Source organism: Mus musculus, chromosome 4, assembly GCF_000001635.26.
Source record: "Mus musculus strain C57BL/6J chromosome 4, GRCm38.p6 C57BL/6J".
Lineage (NCBI taxonomy): Eukaryota > Metazoa > Chordata > Mammalia > Rodentia > Muridae > Mus > Mus musculus.
In genome coordinates, this window is record NC_000070.6 from 115137952 (window position 1) to 115157473 (window position 19522).

The following is a 19522-nucleotide window of genomic DNA, read 5'->3' on the forward strand; positions in this document are numbered from 1 at the left end:
TTTTACTTTGAAGTTCAGAATGTCTCGGCTGATTTAATTTGTCATTCATTAAAATAGTCCCTCTATGCTGTTGAAGATGTTTTAGCTGTGGATAATGTCCACAGTTGTTTTATGTCAGTTTTAAGAGATGATTCTTGATCATTATGTTGGGATTTATCACTACTAGGCACCTTGAGGTAGCTTCCAGAGCTGAAAGATTAGAGAAAGGGATTGTTCCTGAGAGCTCGTGTGAAGCTTGGTCTTCACTCAGGGAGAGCATCTGTTACACCTGCTTCACAGAAGTGTAACTATAAATCTGTGTTGTTTAAGCCATAGAAGTGTGTTAGTTCAACAGAACAAAGTAGGAAGTTGACTCAAGGCAGAGACAAATAGGAAGAAGAGGAAAGTCAGGTAGAGGGGCAGGCAAGCCATCATTAGGATAGACAGACAGACAAACTGTTGGGGAGCCAAGAGGGATGAGGCAGAGAAAAGGACAGAGAAACAGGTGGCCTGGTGATTCCCTAGCAGACAGGAGGGAAGAGAGGCAGGTGGGCTGATAGAAGCAAGGAGCAGAAACCTAGGCAGGGCATAGGAGCAGTGACAGATAGAATGGCAGTCATTGTCCCCAGTAGCACTATTGGAGCTTTCTCAGGTGCAGATGGATCCCATTTGTGGACTTTAATATGAGTTGATGAGTAGGGATGGGGACTCAGGTGGGATCTGGCAGCAGCTCAAATCGAAGCAGGGTTAGGGCCACAGCGACCTTCAGTGCATTCATGGCTAGTTGCTTCCCAATGCAGTTCCTGGGTTAAAAAAAAAGCCAATAAAACAACAACAACAACAACAACAACAACAGCAACAGCAACAACACCCCAGAAAAACAAAAACAAAACAACAGCAACAATAAAATGGTCTCCTGTTCTGTGCAGAGCTGGGAAGGGATCCTTCTCTCACCAAGACTGCCTTTCCCTCATTCACACACCCATCTCTGCTCCTGTGCTGTGACAAGAGCTCCCCAACTCCCAGGACTAAGTCTAAGCCAGTACTGATTTCAGAGGAGTGACATCTGTTAGGAGAGGACAAGCGTCCAGGGGACAGTCTCACATTTGCCATTATACACTCAATGTTTGGGTGTTCACTTCTTCCACTGAGAGTTTTAGGTTTCCCCAGTAACACCAGTGGTCAGAGCAACCAAGGAAGAGGCAGAGCACACTTCCAAGGGGAAATGTGGTATGAAGGAAAGGACTGACAACCATCAGAGGGGAACCAAATAAGATACCATTCTGGAGAGCTTCAAGCTTCCTCCCCATCTGTCTCCACCCAGTGCTTAGATTCAACTCTTCCCCTAGTTCTATAGTACCCATCATTTCTAATGTCCCTTCTTGCAAACTTGAACATTTTCTCCCAAACTTCTCTGGAATCCTTAAGTCTCCCGTTCTTAATGATCCTTCATGCCTTCCTTCAGGTAGAACAGTGTCAAAGAAGTCAGGAGTGTGGCACTGTGCTCTCTGGGTACCTCTCCCTACCTCTTTTTTTTAAATTAGATATTTTCTTTATTTACATTTCAAATGCTATCCTGACAGTTCCCTATATCCTCCCCCCACCCTGTTCCTCTATCCACCCCTTCCCACTTCTTGGCCTTGGCACCTACCTCTTATCAGCTCAACTTTCTATGTTAGATTGTGTTATCGAGTTTGCTGAAACATCCTCTCTTACCCTCTGTCTGCATTTTCTAAAGGTTCAGCCAATGGTCTTCATGATTGGCCAGCTGTGTGTCTGTCTTTGTCTCTGTCTGTCTCTGTCTCTCTCTGTCTGTCTCTGTGTCTGTGTCTGTCTCTCTCTCTCTCTCTCTCTCTCTCTCTCTCTAATTCAGACATCCAATAGTCCATAAGTCCTTTATTCAAGGGCACAGAAGTGAGGGTGTAGGGCAGTGTTAAGAGTTAGTATGTTTCCAAAAACCGTTCAATGAGCTACAGAGGTGTGAAAGACTGAGGGAATGATGTGTTTGATTCAAGTGTCAGTGCCTCATTCTATGTAACAAAAATGTGATCTCACTGAGACAGGGGAGAATCCATTTCTCTGTGTCCCACTTTTATGATACTCTTAGAACCTCAATGCCCCTAATCAGCAGGAAATTGTCTAATGATAAGGCTGTCCCTTTCTGACCCCTGACTTCATTCAGGCATCTCTTTCCTTTACTCCCTATCTGCATTTCTCTTTTTATCTAGTGTTCAGGGGTTGAAAGGATAGAAAAGGGAAGGAAAAGAGTGTGTGCACATGCGTACTCAGAGGATATAAATTTTAACCTCTACCCCATTACCTAGACAGAATGCTTTACCTTGATCCTCCTGAGAAGGGCAGGAAAGCATGACTGTGTTGGACAGAATTCATTGCAAACCGGGAAGGATCAAACACCTGCAGAGAGAGTTCCAAGGACAAAACAGGCAGTGGCTACACCTTTGTTCTTAGCCTGTGAGGGACAAAATTCTCAGGAGAGACCGGGAAGAGGCACTGGAATTGGACTATGTTTCCCTCTGTTCTCCAACGATGCCTACCTCTGGATGTGGTGAAGAGCATAAAAGTGGAGCAGAACTGTGATACCTGTGGGGCAGGTGGGAGAGAGAAAATACATGGAATGAATGTCTGGTCTGTTGGATAGCAGGGTCCTTCTATATGTGAAAGACCTGGTTCCATGAATCCTAAAGTTGGTCAGTATGATCTTGTTGGGAAGGTGAAAGCAGTTGATGATGACTGTAGAATAAATGCAGGAATGTATTGGAGACCCATTGTGAAGTCATTACTAAGTAATCACTCAGGTTTGTCAAATGCCTTCCATGCACTGGAGAATATAAAACAACTGACTGTGCTCTCTATCAACAATCAGAGGATACCTCAGACCAGAGCAAATAAAATTCACAACACAGAACTTTCTGGTACCTTCCCTTGATGTAACCTATCTAAAGAACCACATCACACTCACATCTATCTCATCTCTCCATCCTTTGCTTTCTGTAAGTCAGACGTTCATAGCTCTAGTCATGAATTCACTTCCATTGGTTATGGGTGTTAAAGAGCTTGAGGGTTGAGTGATCATTGTGAAAATGAATATGTTTTATGAGGGATAAATCACCATAGAATTATTCCACATATTCAATCTAGTGTGAAGAATACTTTTAGGAGTATACAGCTAAGAAAGAAGAGGTCTCTTTGTGCTATCAGGGATCATTGTAGGATGTTGAATTTTAAAAATGTCAGTGGTTAAGAGTTGTTTACTTTTCCAGAGGGCTTGGGTTCAGTTTTCAGCATCCATGTGGCATCTGACAGCAGTTTATATTTTCAGTGTCAGAACATCCAAAAATCACTACTGTTACTCATTGGCATTCCAAACATGTCGTATTCAGACATAACATGCAGGAAAAACACCTATCCACATTTAGAAAAATAAAGAAAGAAATGTGATTATATCTCAGAGGGGAAAAAATCATGGAATCTGAATAAAGGAACCTTGTTGTCACGAAAGTATGGATTCTAAACCATGAAAGTGTGGCTATTGAAAATTAATAATACGATTCTAATTAAATACAAAAATGCATGTCATTTTTTCCATGAAATCTGCACAGATTTACTTACAAGGAGAAGAAGATTTAATGAATTCATAACTCGAGAAGCACACACAAAGTTCTGCTCCTTCTTTGTCCCCAGAAAACTCAAGTCATTCAAAGTAATCGCTCATACCTTTAGGTAAGGAGCGTCCATCAGGGAAGGTGACAGGTGTGTTGAGCTTTCTGCCAACAGATGGTACTGTTGGATAGAGCCTCTGGGCCTCCTTGACGCACAAGGTGGTATAGGGCATCTGGTGCAGGTGTTCCCTGAAATGAAGCCCATCCTGAAGACCAAGCTGAGCCTGAGAGAACCAGAGACTCCCTATATCAAGACAGTGTTGTATTTTTTTTTTTGAGTTCCCACTCACCATGTGATGGGGGATCCATCCCCAAGAAGGCTCTGGACCTCCTCTGTGCATCTCTGTTGGTGGTTGGGATGTGTAGCCAAAGCATAGAAGACCCAGGAGATCCCACTGGCTGGTGTGTCATGATCCCCAAACATGAGTGAGTCTACCTCAGCACGCAATGCTTTGTCAGACAAGCTGCTCCCATCATCCATCTGGAGAGTCCATGGTGAGAGGAGCAGTCTTTGTCACTTAGTTTAATCCTGGGCAGAGTCTCAGAACTCAACTCTAGCTACTCACTCTGGATAATAGAAGGATGTCCAGGAAATCCAAACATCTCTTTCCTCTGAGCTTCTCCATTGATTTGTTGTCCTGTAGCTGAGCCTTCCTCAGCTTGACAACTCGGTCTGCCCCATGAAAATGGGTAAGAGACAGGGATGAGAACTACAACAACCCTCAGCAGGTCTGCCACTTCACCAGTCCCAGTCTGAGTGCTCTATAGAGGTCAGTAAGCATATAGTGGCAGAAGTGTCAAAAAGTCTAACACCATCTGAAGGATGTTTAGTAGTCCTCTCTGGACCATGGCTCATGCAGTGTCTGCTTGAGTTGCTTTAAAGGTCAGTAAACAGCATCGCTAAAATAGTAGCAGAGGTGATCACTCCCAGGCTTTCAGATATTCTCCCATCTCTATTACCAAGACTGGTGCAAGGGAAATACCGAGGACAAATGCATATAAATCTTTTCTGAATGCTTCAGGCATTGAGATTACCTGAGAAGTCATGGCCACTTCATTTAAGCTGAACCTGTTAAAGGAGCTGAGAGAAAGGAGAAAACACAACCTGTGTGTTCATGGGCAATCTGACAGGCAGAGTTGGTCCTTCGGCTATGGGAAGTCAGGTTGTAGATAATGTCATTGTGGAGGAAAACATTCGTCATACGGGAAGTCACTAGGTTGTTCAGATCACTAACAGCCTGGAGGTAGGCCTGAGAACTCCTGAGAGAGAGGATACAAAACAGGCTGGTAATAGGAACATCTGGTATGGAAACAGCGTTGAGTTGAGTTGATTTTTGGTGAGGATTCCTAAGAAGGTTGAATAAGTAACAGCAAGACACACACTCACTCATTGTTATAGCCTGTGAATGGGGTATATGACTAGGACAGTGTTGGATCTGCTTTGTAGTTAGAACTTGCCTGATGCTGGGGACAGAATCTTGCTTTTTGTAGAGATAAACATCCTATAAGCCCCACATGTCTCTTTGGTGAGGCCCATCAATTGGTAAGAATAAGGTCCCTGCACGTGCAGAGTAGTCACTGACCTGTCCAATTGGACACTGCCCTGGTAACTGAAGGCACACTTCATGATGGTCTCCAACATCATCAAGGAGATAGGGTGAAAGATCTCTAGAGTGATGTCTTGACAAGCAATCTGCTCCCATTTGTCCTGTGATGGGAGTGTGACATGGTTTTCTTATCTCCCAGAAGTGCTGTGCAAATTATACTAGTTTCTTCTCTCCACACCAGGTATTCAGCTCTACATGCCTGCAAGTACCCCTCCTATGATAAGAATGTGAAGATATATTTGGACTGCTATGCCTGTTTCAGAAAACCAATACTGGATTGAATAGTTCTCTTAATATCATGCAAATTTATTTTATTAGTATTTATTTTTTTTGGAATTAGTTATGACCTTTCAGCTTTTACAAATTCTCAGTCTTCTCAGTGCTCATAAGGATGAATTAGGGCACAAGCCCCTTCCGCTCCACTCGAGCCCCGGGCTACCTTGCCAGCAGAGTCTCGCCCAACACCTGCAAGGGCCCACACAGGAATCTCCACGGGATCCTAAGACCTCTGGTGAGTGGAACACAGCGCCTGCCCCAATCCAATCGCGCGGAACCTGAGACTGCGGTACATAGGGAAGCAGGCTACCCGGGCCTGATCTGGGGCACAAGCCCCTTCTGCTCCACTCGAGCCCCGGGCTACCTTGCCAGCGGAGTCGCCTGACACCCACAAGGGCCCACACAGGATTCCACACGGGATCCTAAGACCTCTAGTGAGTGGAACACAACTTCTGCCAGGAGTCTGGTTCGAACACCAGATATCTGGGTACCTTCCCTGCAAGAAGAGAGCTTGCCTGCAGAGAATACTCTGCCCACTGAAACTAAGGAGAGTGCTACCCCCCACGTATGCTTATAGAGGCGAACAGAGTCACCTGAAGAACAAGCTCTTAACAGTGACAACTATAACAGCTAGCTTCAGAGATTACCAGATGGCGAAAGGCAAACGTAAGAATCCTACTAACAGAAATCAAGACCACTCACCATCATCAGAATGCAGCACTCCCACCCCACCTAGTCCTGGGCACCCCAACACAACCGAAAATCTAGACCCAGATTTAAAAACATTTCTCATGATGATGATAGAGGACATCAAGAAGGACTTTCATAAGTCACTTAAAGAATTACAAAAGAGCACTGCCAAAGAGTTACAGGCCCTTAAAGAAAAGCAGGAAAACACAACCAAACAGGTAGAAGTCCTTAAAGAAAAACAGGAAAACACATCCAAACAGGTGATGGAAATGAACAAAACCATACTAGAACTAAAAGGGGAAGTAGAAACAATAAAGAAAACCCAAAGCGAGGCAACGCTGGAGATAGAAACCCTAGGAAAGAGATCTGGAACCATAGATGTGAGCATCAGCAACAGAATACAAGAAATGGAAGAGAGAATCTCAGGTGCAGAAGATTCCATAGAGAACATCGACACAACAGTCAAAGAAAATACAAAATGCAAAAGGATCCTAACTCAAAACATCCAAGCAATCCAGGACACAATGACAAGACCAAACATACGGATAATAGGAATTGATGAGAATGAAGATTTTCAACTTAAAGGGCCAGCTAATATCTTCAACAAAATAATAGAAGAAAACTTCCCAAACATAAAGAAAGAGATGCCCATGATCATACAAGAAGCCTACAGAACTCCAAATAGACTGGACCAGAAAAGAAATTCCTCCCGACACATAATAATCAGAACAACAAATGCACTAAATAAAGATAGAATATTAAAAGCAGTAAGGGAGAAAGGTCAAGTAACATATAAAGGAAGGCCTATCAGAATTACACCACACTTTTCACCAGAGACTATGAAAGCCAGAAGAGCCTGGACAGATGTTATACAGACACTAAGAGAACACAAATGCCAGCCCAGGCTACTATACCCGGCCAAACTCTCAATTACCATAGATGGAGAAACCAAAGTATTCCACGACAAAACCAAATTCACACAATATCTTTCCACAAATCCAGCCCTTCAAAGGATAATAACAGAAAAGAAGCAATACAAGGATGGAAACCATGCCCTAGAACAAGCAAGAAAGTAATCACTCAACAAACCAAAAAGAAGACAGCCACAGAACAGAATGCCAACTCTAACAACAAAAATAAAAGGAAGCAACAATTACTTTTCCTTAATATCTCTTAATATCAATGGACTCAATTCCCCAATAAAAAGACATAGACTAACAGACTGGCTACACAAACAGGACCCAACATTCTGCTGCTTACAGGAAACCCATCTCAGGGAAAAAGACAGACACTACCTCAGAGTGAAAGGCTGGAAAACAATTTTCCAAGCAAATGGACTGGAGAAACAAGCTGGAGTAGCCATTTTAATATCGGATAAAATTGACTTCCAACCCAAAGTTATCAAAAAAGACAAGGAGGGACACTTCATACTCATCAAAGGTAAAATCCTCCAAGAGGAACTCTCAATTCTGAATATCTACGCACCAAATGCAAGGGCAGCCACATTCATTAAAGACACTTTAGTAAAGCTCAAAGCACACATTGCACCTCACACAATAATAGTGGGAGACTTCAACACACCACTTTCTTCAATGGACAGATCGTGGAAACAGAAACTAAACAGGGACACAGTGAAACTAACAGAAGTGATGAAACAAATGGACCTGACAGATATCTACAGAACATTTTATCCTAAAACAAAAGGATATACCTTCTTCTCAGCACCTCACGGGACCTTCTCCAAAACTGACCATATAATTGGTCACAAAACAGGCCTCAACAGATAAATATTGAAATTGTCCCATGTATCCTATCAGACCACCATGGCCTAAGACTGATCTTCAATAACAACATAAATAATGGAAAGCCAACATTCACGTGGAAACTGAATAACACTCTTCTCAATGATACCTTGGTCAAGGAAGGAATAAAGAAAGAAATTAAAGACTTTTTAGAGTTTAATGAAAATGAAGCCACAACGTACCCAAACCTATGGGACACAATGAAAGCACTTCTAAGAGGGAAACTCATAGCTCTGAGTGCCTCCAAGAAGAAACGGGAGAGAGCACATACTAGCAGCTTGACAACACATCTAAAAGCCCTAGAAAAAAAGGAAGCAAATTCACCCAAGAGGAGTAGACGGCAGGAAATAATCAAACTCAGGGGTGAAATCAACCAAGTGGAAACAAGAAGAACTATTCAAAGAATTAACCAAATGAGGAGTTCGTTCTTTGAGAAAATCAACAAGATAGATAAACGCTTAGCTAGACTCACTACAGGGCACAGGGACAAAATCCTAATTAACAAAATCAGAAATGAAAAGGGAGACATAACAACAGATCCTGAAGAAATCCAAAACACCATCAGATCCTTCTACAAAAGGCTATACTCAACAAAACTGGAAAACCTGGACGAAATGGACAAATTTCTGGACAGATACCAGGTACCAAAGTTGAATCAGGATCAAGTTGACCATCTAAACAGTCCCATATCACCTAAAGAAATAGAAGCAGTTATTAATAGTCTCCCAGCCAAAAAAAGTCCAGGACCAGACGGGTTTAGTGCAGAGTTCTATCAGACCTTCAAAGAAGATCTAATTCCAGTTCTGCACAAACTATTTCACAAAATAGAAGTAGAAGGTACTCTACCCAACTCATTTTATGAAGCCACTATTACTCTGATACCTAAAGCACAGAAAGACGCAACAAAGATAGAGAACTTCAGACCAATTTCTCTTATGAATATCGATGCAAAAATCCTCAATAAAATTCTCGCTAACCGAATCCAAGAACACATTAAAGCAATCATCCATCCTGACCAAGTAGGTTTTATTCCAGGGATGCAGGGATGGTTTAATATATGAAAATCCATCAATGTAATCCATTATATAAACAAACTCAAAGACAAAAACCACATGATCATCTCGTTAGATGCAGAAAAAGCATTTGACAAGATCCAACACCCATTCATGATAAAAGTTTTGGAAAGATCAGGAATTCAAGGCCCATACCTAAACATGATAAAAGCAATTTACAGCAAACCAGTAGCCAACATCAAAGTAAATGGAGAGAAGCTGGAAGCAATCCCACTAAAATCAGGGACTAGACAAGGCTGCCCACTTTCTCCCTACCTTTTCAACATAGTACTTGAAGTATTAGCCAGAGCAATTCGACAACAAAAGGAGATCAAGGGGATACAAATTGGAAAGGAAGAAGTCAAAATATCACTTTTTGCAGATGATATGATAGTATATATAAGTGACCCTAAAAATTCTACCAGAGAACTCCTAAACCTGATAAACAGCTTCGGTGAAGTAGCTGGATATAAAATAAACTCAAACAAGTCAATGGCCTTTCTCTATACAAAGAATAAACAGGCTGAGAAAGAAATTAGGGAAACAACACCCTTCTCAATTGTCACAAATAATATAAAATATCTTGGCGTGACTCTAACTAAGGAAGTGAAAGATCTGTATGATAAAAACTTCAAATCTCTGAAGAAAGAAATTAAAGAAGATCTCAGAAGATGGAAAGATCTCCCATGCTCATGGATTGGCAGGATCAACATTGTAAAAATGGCTATCTTGCCAAAAGCAATCTACAGATTCAATGCAATCCCCATCAAAATTCCAACTCAATTCTTCAACGAAGTAGAAGGAGCAATTTGCAAATTCGTCTGGAATAACAAAAAACCTAGGATAGCAAAAAGTCTTTTCAAGGATAAAAGAACTTCTGGTGGAATCACCATGCCAGACCTAAAGCTTTACTACAGAGCAATTGTGATAAAAACTGCATGGTACTGGTATAGAGACAGACAAGTAGACCAATGGAATAGAATTGAAGACCCAGAAATGAACCCACACACCTATGGTCACTTGATCTTCGACAAGGGAGCTAAAACCATCCAGTGGAAAAAAGACAGCATTTTCAACAATTGTTGCTGGCACAACTGGTTGTTATCGTGTAGAAGAATGCGAATCGATCTATACTTATCTCCTTGTACTAAGGTCAAATCTAAGTGGATCAAGGAACTTCACATAAAACCAGAGATACTGAAACTTATAGAGGAGAAAGTGGGGAAAAGCCTTGAAGATATGGGCACAGGGGAAAAATTCCTGAACAGAACAGCAATGGCTTGTGCTGTAAGATCGAGAATTGACAAATGGGACCTAATGAAACTCCAAAGTTTCTGCAAGGCAAAAGACACCGTCAATAAGACAAAAAGACCACCAACAGATTGGGAACGGATCTTTACCTATCCTAAATCAGATAGGGGACTAATATCCAACATATATAAAGAACTCAAGAAGGTGGACTTCAGAAAATCAAATAACCCCATTAAAAAATGGGGCTCAGAACTGAACAAAGAATTCTCACCTGAGGAATACCGAATGGCAGAGAAGCACCTGAAAAAATGTTCAACATCCTTAATCATCAGGGAAATGCAAATCAAAACAACCCTGAGATTCCACCTCACACCAGTCAGAATGTCTAAGATCAAAAATTCAGGTTACAGCAGATGCTGGCGTGGATATGGAGAAAGAGGAACACTCCTCCATTGTTGGTGGGATTGCAGGCTTATACAACCACTCTGGAAATCAGTCTGGCGGTTCCTCAGAAAATTGGACATATACTACCGGAGGATCCAGCAATACCTCTCCTGGGCATATATCCAGAAGATGCCCCAACTGGTAAGAAGGACACATGCTCCACTATGTTCATAGCAGCCTTATTTATAATAGCCAGAAGCTGGAAAGAACCCAGATGCCCCTCAACAGAGGAATGGATACAGAAAATGTGGTACATCTACACAATGGAGTACTACTCAGCTATTAAAATAATGAACTTATGAAATTCCTAGGCAAATGGATGGACCTGGAGGGCATCATCCTGAGTGAGGTAACACATTCACAAAGGAACTCACACAATATGTACTCACTGATAAGTGGATATTAGCCCCAAACCTAGGATACCCAAGATATAAGATACAATTTGCTAAACACATGAAACTCAAGAAGAATGAAGACTGAAGTGTGGACACTATGCTTCTCCTTAGAATTGGGAACAAAACACCCATGGAAGGAGTTACAAAGACAAAGTTTGGAGCTGAGATGTAAGGATGGACCATGTAGAGACTGCCATATCTGGGGATCCATCCCATAATCAGCTTCCAAACGCTGACACCATTGCATATACTAGCAAGATTTTATCGAAACGACCCAGATGTAGCTGTCTCTTGTGAGACTATGCCGGGGCCTAGCAAACACAGAAGTGGATGCTCACAGTCAGCTAATGGATGGATCACAGGGCTCCCAATGGAGGAGCTAGAGAAAATACCCAAGGAGCTAAAGGGATCTGCAACCCTATAGGTGGAACAACATTATGAACTAACCAGTACCCCGGAGCTCTTGACTCTAGCTGCATATGTATCAAAAGATGGCCTAGTCGGCCATCACTGTAAAGAGAGGCCCATTGGACACGCAAACTTTATATGCCCCAGTACAGGGGAACGCCAGGGCCAAAAAGGGGGTGTGGGTGGGTAAAGGAGTGGGGGTGGGTGGGTATGGGGGACTTTTGGTATAGCATTGGAAATGTAAATGAGCTAAATACTTAATAAAAATGGAAAAAAAAAGGATGAATTAGACTTGAAAAACTGACCATTTCTCAAACATGAACATAAAACATGTTTGGAAAATGAAAGGCAATGGGACAGCAGATGCATTCCCAATGGGGGCATCCTGATGTCACTTCCTTTCATTCGTCAATCATATGAGAACAAAGCACTGGGGGCAGCAGTGGAAGGGGTTAGAAATAATGTTTCCTATGGGAAGGGAGAATGCAGTAGTAGATTTCCCTGTGAGAACGAAGTTCTGGCTTATATTTCATAGTCTAGTCACTGTTCAGTACAGCAGTAATAGATCCCAAGATTGAGAAGGATTGTCATCCTGAGATAGCTATCATGTCACTGAAGCTACCACTGGCTAACCAGCAAGGGAGGACCATCATGATGTCTAGAGGAAATTACTATTCTAGTACACATGCTGCAACTTGGAAGTAGGAAGTGGGTTTATATCCCACATGATGTTCTCTCCTTGGATATGAGCAAACTATGTACATACCCTGACACCTGAAATACTTTCTGTCTTGTCTACTTTTGAAGAAATTATTTTCTCAGTAATGGCTTCAGAATGATATTCCCTGTATTTATGTCTTTTGACTGTTTACTTAGAGAATAAAATCTGAGTGTAAAGGTGTGTGAGTGTGTGTGTGTGTGTGTATGTGAGAGAGCGAGAGACAGAGAGAGACAGAGACAGAGAGACAGACAGAGATAGAGAGACAGACAGAGAGAGAGACAGAGACAGAGAGACAGAGAGAGAGAGACAGAAACAGAGAAAGACAGAGACAGGGAGAAAGAGAAGGGGAAAGGAAAGGGGGAAGCAGGGAGGGACAGAGGGACAGGGAGAGGACTCACCAGTATCACTTGCACAGAATCTGCCATGGTCCCCACATATGGCTTGAGGATGTCATAGTGGAATGCTGATGTCAACATCCGACGATGCTGGAACCACTTATGTCCATTCAAAATGAACAAACCATGTCCTGGGCAAGAATTGGTTATGTGTGTGACCCCAGGGATTAGCGGGACCAGAGGAGAGAGTTGGGGGTAAGATGACAGGCAGATAGTGGAAGTCCTGAAGTAAGATAATGGAGTAAGAAGAAAATCCTAAACATGTATAGCAAACAGTAATAGTTTTCAGGATTGAGCCATTAAATCTGATATGATCAGCACAGATGTGACTAAAACTAAAAAGGTTTCACATGCAGACTCTAGTTTATAGTGTTTTAATGTGCATATGGACATGGGGGCAAGCATCCACAGACTTTGAAAATAGAAGAGAGACCACAGGAAAGGAACAAGAGGAATTGAGGAAAGGAGGAGAAGCAATGTGGCACATAGGACATAATAGCGGGAAGAGGCCACAGGAAGCCTGGAAAGTCCAAAGGAGGGCCTGGGATAGGGAAGAAGCAGGAGAGGGTGGAAAATCCAAAATATAACTTAAAAAAAAAACAACTCCTCAACAAAACCTAATTCTGCTTATGCTCATTTGAAATAATAATAATAATAAAAAATTCTTGTAACAATGGAGTTGAAGGCTGCATAGGAAGGAGGCCAAATAAAAGTGGGTCCAAGAGTGTTTAGAGAAAATGAACATGAGTTGCAGAGAAGGAGCAGAGCATCAGGCAGTTCCAATCATCACTAGGAAGAGTCAGAAGAGCTGGGAGGTGGCTCAGTAGTTAAAAGCATGGCTCTTCTCCCAAGGATCCAGGTTAAATTCCCAGCACCACTGCACTTAAAATTTCAAAGAGAGAAAAGAAGATGTATAAGGTACATATTAGCACTGAGAAAAACATAACTGTGTAGTGACCAGAGTCCTGGTTTACGGCTACATACCAAGCCAAGGGGTCAAGAATCGGTAGAGGCCAGCCTTTGGGTCTGAAAAAAGGGGAGGGGGTGATTGATTGAATATTGACACTCTCCAAATCAGGCACCTGTGGTTGAGGCCATGGTCCTTGCTGAATCTCAGAGTCCCTGTCCTCTCCTACTACATCTGTCTGTCTGTTTCTCTTGGTACTCTCAAGTGGAATCAGAAATGCAAGGTTCACATCTTAGCACACTGACAGCCAGGACTGTTCAGAACTGCTAAGGCACACCAATCATGATGTCAGTATCAAGAGAGGATGAAACTCTGTGGATTCTACAGTGGGTCATAGTCTTCTGGCCTAGGATGACTGTTAAAGGGATGTTTCAAACCCAATTTATATTACAGCCAACGTAACTAAGAATACAATAAGTTTTCTAGCTACTTAACTGTTAGAATCATTCAGTATTTAGTGAGTATTATTGGACTTTAGCTGGGCTGTGGCTGGAGCAGTAGGAAATAATAAGATAGAAACTTCCCATATTTTAGCTGCCAATCTTCTGTCATTTATCAGATTGTAAACATGTACTTGAGAGAAGACTTTTGTCTGCTGGGTTGGGTTTCACGCTCACCTGCTCTCCCCAGAATCACTTTCATGTAGTCAGGGTCATAGATCTTGATGAAGACTTATTTCCCCATATCCAGTGGAGAAATGCACTTGGAAATTTTTCTACATATCTTAGCACCCATCTTAGCTCCTCGTCCTCTTTGAACTGCCACCAGGAGAAATAAAGCAAATGATACCATCTTGAGCAACAGGCTGGAAGTAGAAATGATAAGTTGACAGATACAGAGACATGGTGCTAGATCTATCCACAGAGTGCTAAGTATCTGACTGTGAGGAACTGCAGCATGGTCTGCTCTCATTGTGACTGCCCAGGTCATGGCATAAAGGTAAGAATGTGACTCCATGTTGGGCCATGTAAGAGCTCTCTCTGAATTGCCCTTACAGCCTTGCTTGATTAGTTCCCAGTGCTGGCTTCCAAAGGGCAAAAGTTAATATCAACTTACTCCTGTTAGATTCATGTCTTCACCATGTTCTGCTCAAAATCATACATTGAAATGCTAAACCTTAGAACCTCAAAATGTAACACTATCAGGACATAGGGTCTTCAAAGAGGTAACCAAAGCAAAATGAGGTATTGATAATGGACCTAACCGACTATACTGCTGTCCTTAGGAAAAGAGGAATTTTGGACAGAACAATAAACACAGAGATAGATATGTAGTTTCATAATAAGATGATTACCATTTATAAGCCAAGGAGGCAGGCCTGCAATTGAAATCTCTTTAGAGACCAGAGGAAAAACCATCCCCATCATCCCCATGACCATGAGTTTCTAGTCTCCACAGTGAGAGACAAGACCTTTCTTTGTCTTATCTGCCCAGCTCTTTTGTGTTACAACCCATTCCAATTGGTACAATCCTATAAGTCTCCATGCAAGACCACGTAAGAAGAACTGTCACTTTCCCTTGTTTTTCTGAAGATTGAGGATTCTAGTGCTGAGTGTGATGTCCTTGTGATTCTATTAGATCCAGACCTGACATCCCACAGTGTCCTTGCCCTCTATCCCCATTACTTCTGGGCATCATTACTTCTGTGGTGGCAAATGTAGCTCTGAAATCTGACATCCTTGAGTTCTCAGCAAAATGATCAGCCTTGCCCACAGCAATCATCCTTTATTTCTATAAACATGAGCACATGAGGGGAGGAGTCAGAGAGTGCATGAGTGAATTATCAGTAGGCATGAGGCAAGAGAGATAGACTCTTGGTCTAAAACCAGTAAGAGAAAGAATAAAAGAGGCTGGGCTGAAAGGATTCCTGTAGACTCAAAGACAGAAAGCAGCCAGGATGCAGAAGGGATGGAGAGAGATCACGATTCCTCAGGCTGCTGAGTCTTTGCTTCTGCACATCTGTCCGTTAAGTATTGATTAAGGCCCTACTATGCAGCCGGTCCTGTCGCATAAGCTAGTAACAAGCATAAATCACCAGGAACACTCCTTTCTACAGGCAGCCCAGGTTCACGTGGTGGCCAGAACATTTCTTTTCTTGCTGTAAGGACAATTCAATATGTTTTTTAGATCATGACTGTGTGACATATGTAACAAAATTTGCCAGAGTCCTATTTTGACAGCTAGTCCCTGTGCCCCACACTACTGCATTTGAGTATAGTAGGGATTGCAGACAACATTTTAGGGTTCACTTGTTGGTGGGAAGAGAAACTGAAAGACAGCTGAGCTTGGCAGAGAACAAAATGTTCCTTGTGCAGTCAGTGGATGAGCACATGAACAGCACAGATGAATTCACTGATAACTGCTGGCACTCACCTATGTCAGGTTCCTTCTGAGGAACAAGGGACCATCACAGAGCTAATGCATTTGCATTTGTGCTCTAGCAAGGGGATGTGGCTTAGTCTCTCCTGACAAACGTTGAGAACCATCCTTCTCAGGTCACACTGCTTTGTGTTCCCTGATCACATTCATCCTTGAAATCACTCTGCATTTTAATCCAGCACAGGGACTGTCCAGTAGGTGCCTTGACTACTAGGTATAAGATTCAATTCTCTGTGAGTCCCTCAGCTTGACCCTGCAAACACCTGAGAAGAAGTTTTTAGTACAGTAACATGCCCCTTTTCTAATCTCAACACACAGAATAGTCTGTTGCCTGCAACTCCTGTTCCAGCTTACTGCCACTGTTTCCACCCAGTGCACAAATGAATCCTTGTTCATTCCAACTTCTGCAATAACAGAGGTAATGAATATAAACACCTCGGAATGACAAAGGTTAGAATTTAGGGATGCATTTGCTATAAACTACCAGAAGTTGGGAGGTCATTCAGTATTACCAAAATACGATTTGTACAAATAAAAACTATTCACCTAGTGAGTGTCTACATAGACTATCAGTATCACTGCAATGTCACTGAAGAAGTCTTACTGATGCCTTCTGACAACTGCTAGCTCCAAAAGGAGTATATTTAGATGGTAACAATTGTGTCAAATAATAGGTTAGGTCTCAAATCAAGAAAGAATCTCTCAAGGAGATGGAATGGAAATGGGGCAGCGATGGGGATATAAAATGAATTAATGAATGAATAAATGGAGAAAAATAAAACAAAATAAAAGAAAAGAAAACTAATCTGTAAGTTATCAACAACTTTGCACAATCAAACTTTTCCAATTAAGCTTTGGCCATTTCTTTGTGACAAATATTTATAACTCCCATATGAGGTAGGTTGCCCTCTGCTGGCCATAATTTGGCCTCCTAGAAAACAGTGGTCCAGCTCTGGGATCACCACCTTATGATGTAGAAGGATAGGGGTTCTGATCTGACCCTCTAGCCCAGAGACTGCTCCTCCCCTTGTTCCTGAGCTCTCTTATGGCTGTGTGAGACTGGGAAGAGGGACACCTTGAGTGGATGGTATGTTTTCATGCAGCTCGCAATCCAGAGTTCATGACAGGGAAATGGGGAGACAAACAGACCCTATTTAATGGGGGAAAACTCAAACATCCATGTCCTTAGTTGAAGGACATTGGGCTACTATCTTCCTCATTTTTTCCTGCCATTGTTATGGTTTCAGCCCTAAGTAACCAACCTTGGGGAAAGTCCATGTGAATTGGTCATTCCTCTTTACATTGTGGAGCTGCAAGAGAAGAATTCATTCTCTCCTTGCGCTCTGACTCCTTCTGTCTCCTTGTCTGTTCTCACCACAGACAGTGACCCCAATGGGGCAAGGATTCCACCACAATGTTGTGCTTTCACTGAGGCAGAAGCTGGAATGGACATTGAGTGACTCATTATCAAACACTCTAAAAGAGTAACCTGATACTTAGAGAACATTTGGAATCCTGGTGGTGTTTCAACTGGAGAGCAACTCAAAAAGGAAAAACCTTGGTCCTGGAAGTGCCAGGCTAGGAAGTCACAAGACAGGAGCAACGAAGGACTGTGGAACAGAGCTGAGGCACAGCAGAACTGGCTTCTAATAAGGAAGTGAGCTCCACTCAGAGACTGAGCACCAACCAAGAGCCCCAGGCACATATGTAGCAGATGTTCAGCTCAGTCTCCATGTGAGTCCCCCAACAACTAGAACAAGGGGCAGCCTCTAAAGCTGTGACCTGACTGTGGAATAAGTTCCCCAACAGGGCTGCCTTGTCTGGTCTGGCCTCAGTGGGGCAGCAGAAGCCCAATCCTGCAGAGACTTGATGTGCTAAGGTGGGAGATCTCCGGAGGAGCCCCACCCTCTCAGAGGGGAAGGGGAGATATAGAGAAGGGACTCTATATCTCTGAGGGGGACTAAGAAGGGGGAGCTTCTTTTGGGTTGTAAACAAACATATAAATAAGTAAATAACTGAGCTCCACACTATTTGAGATTTGCAGAAGCTGATAGCAAAGCTGGGTTTGTACAGAGGCCACATGCTTGTTAAACAATAGACTATGTCTTTTATGTGTATTGCTGTTAGAGTCCTCTACTAGCACACCTTATCTTGGAATCTGTGCTCCCAAAACACACAAAAGGAATTGATGCTGCGCACTGTGAAGGATATTTTCATCTTCAGTTTCTGCATCCTCAATTTTCCATTACTATATCCTTAAAGCTAGAATGTGTAAGCCTGAGCTCACCCCCTTCCCAGTTCCACTCCTTCCTACCTGCAAGCAATGCCCAAAGAGCCAGTGGGAGGGTGGTGATGGGAACTGGTAGAGGGCTCTGAGCAGCCATTGTCTGCGCAGATAGTGTTGTGCTGCCTTGAAGAGCAGCAGAAGCAGGCCAATCAGGGAGACCACTTGGAGGAATCCAGAGACACATTCCAGAAATCTGGTGGGGCTCAGTGCAGAGATACTCATGGTGTAGTGGCTTCTGGCCCATAGACTGTCCTTCCCAGACACTGAATCTTCCTATTATCCTATAGATATATCTGAAAGATGCTCCATCTACCTCTGGGAGGGGGAAGACGGAGAACAGATTCTGAATTCCAGTTCAGAGTTTATGAACTGTCAAATAATGAGACATTGGTAATGGCCCTAATCTGTCATATCCTTTCTCTATCTTTTTGGAGTCATTTAATAAACACCTTCTATATGCTGAAAAGGTAACAGGGACAAAAATTAGTCACAGATCTTGGATTTACGTAATTAATAGTCTAGTTTATCATAAGCTTAGTATATATAGCTGGTTCTAGTCTTAAAATGTTCTCATTGGTAAAATCTCCTTGCCTGAAGGATTTTTTTCCTCAGTAAAAGAGTTATTAAGAGTTAAGGATTGGCCGGGCGTGGTGGCGCATGCCTTTAATCCCAGCACTGGGGAAGCAGAGGCAGGCGGATTTCTGAGTTCGAGGCCAACCTGGTCTACAAAGTGAGTTCCAGGACAGCCACGGCAATACAGAAAAACTCTGTCTCGACCCCCTCCCCCCCCCCCCCGTCAAAAAAAAAAAAAAGAGTTCAGGATGAACCATTATACCACCACTCAGACATCTCAGGCATCTCTTGTCAACCTGCCCTTACCTCCAGTTCTTGCTAAAGATCCAGAATCATGACTGACTCCAAGTACTTCACTGCCACGGACTGGCCTCAGTGGGGCCCCCCCTCAATCCATGGGAGAAAGTTAGAGTTCTGGGATGGGTGGGCAGGAGTCGGAGAGAAGGGGTTGTCAGACAGACAGGACACAAGGTGCCGCAGACCCTCTGGGTCCCTGTGTCTGCGTGGAACAGGTCTCTGGGGCAGGTGGGCAAAGCGTCGGATGAATTGACAGACAGATGCACACAGGAGAGGTTGTGTTGAATCTGAATGTAATGTCAGGTCGAGCATCAGACTT

General features: G+C 42.8%; 1 pseudogene; it reads right to left on the reverse strand.

The window, feature by feature from the left end:
- Window positions 613-18554, reverse strand: Cyp4a28-ps (cytochrome P450, family 4, subfamily a, polypeptide 28, pseudogene; annotated as a pseudogene).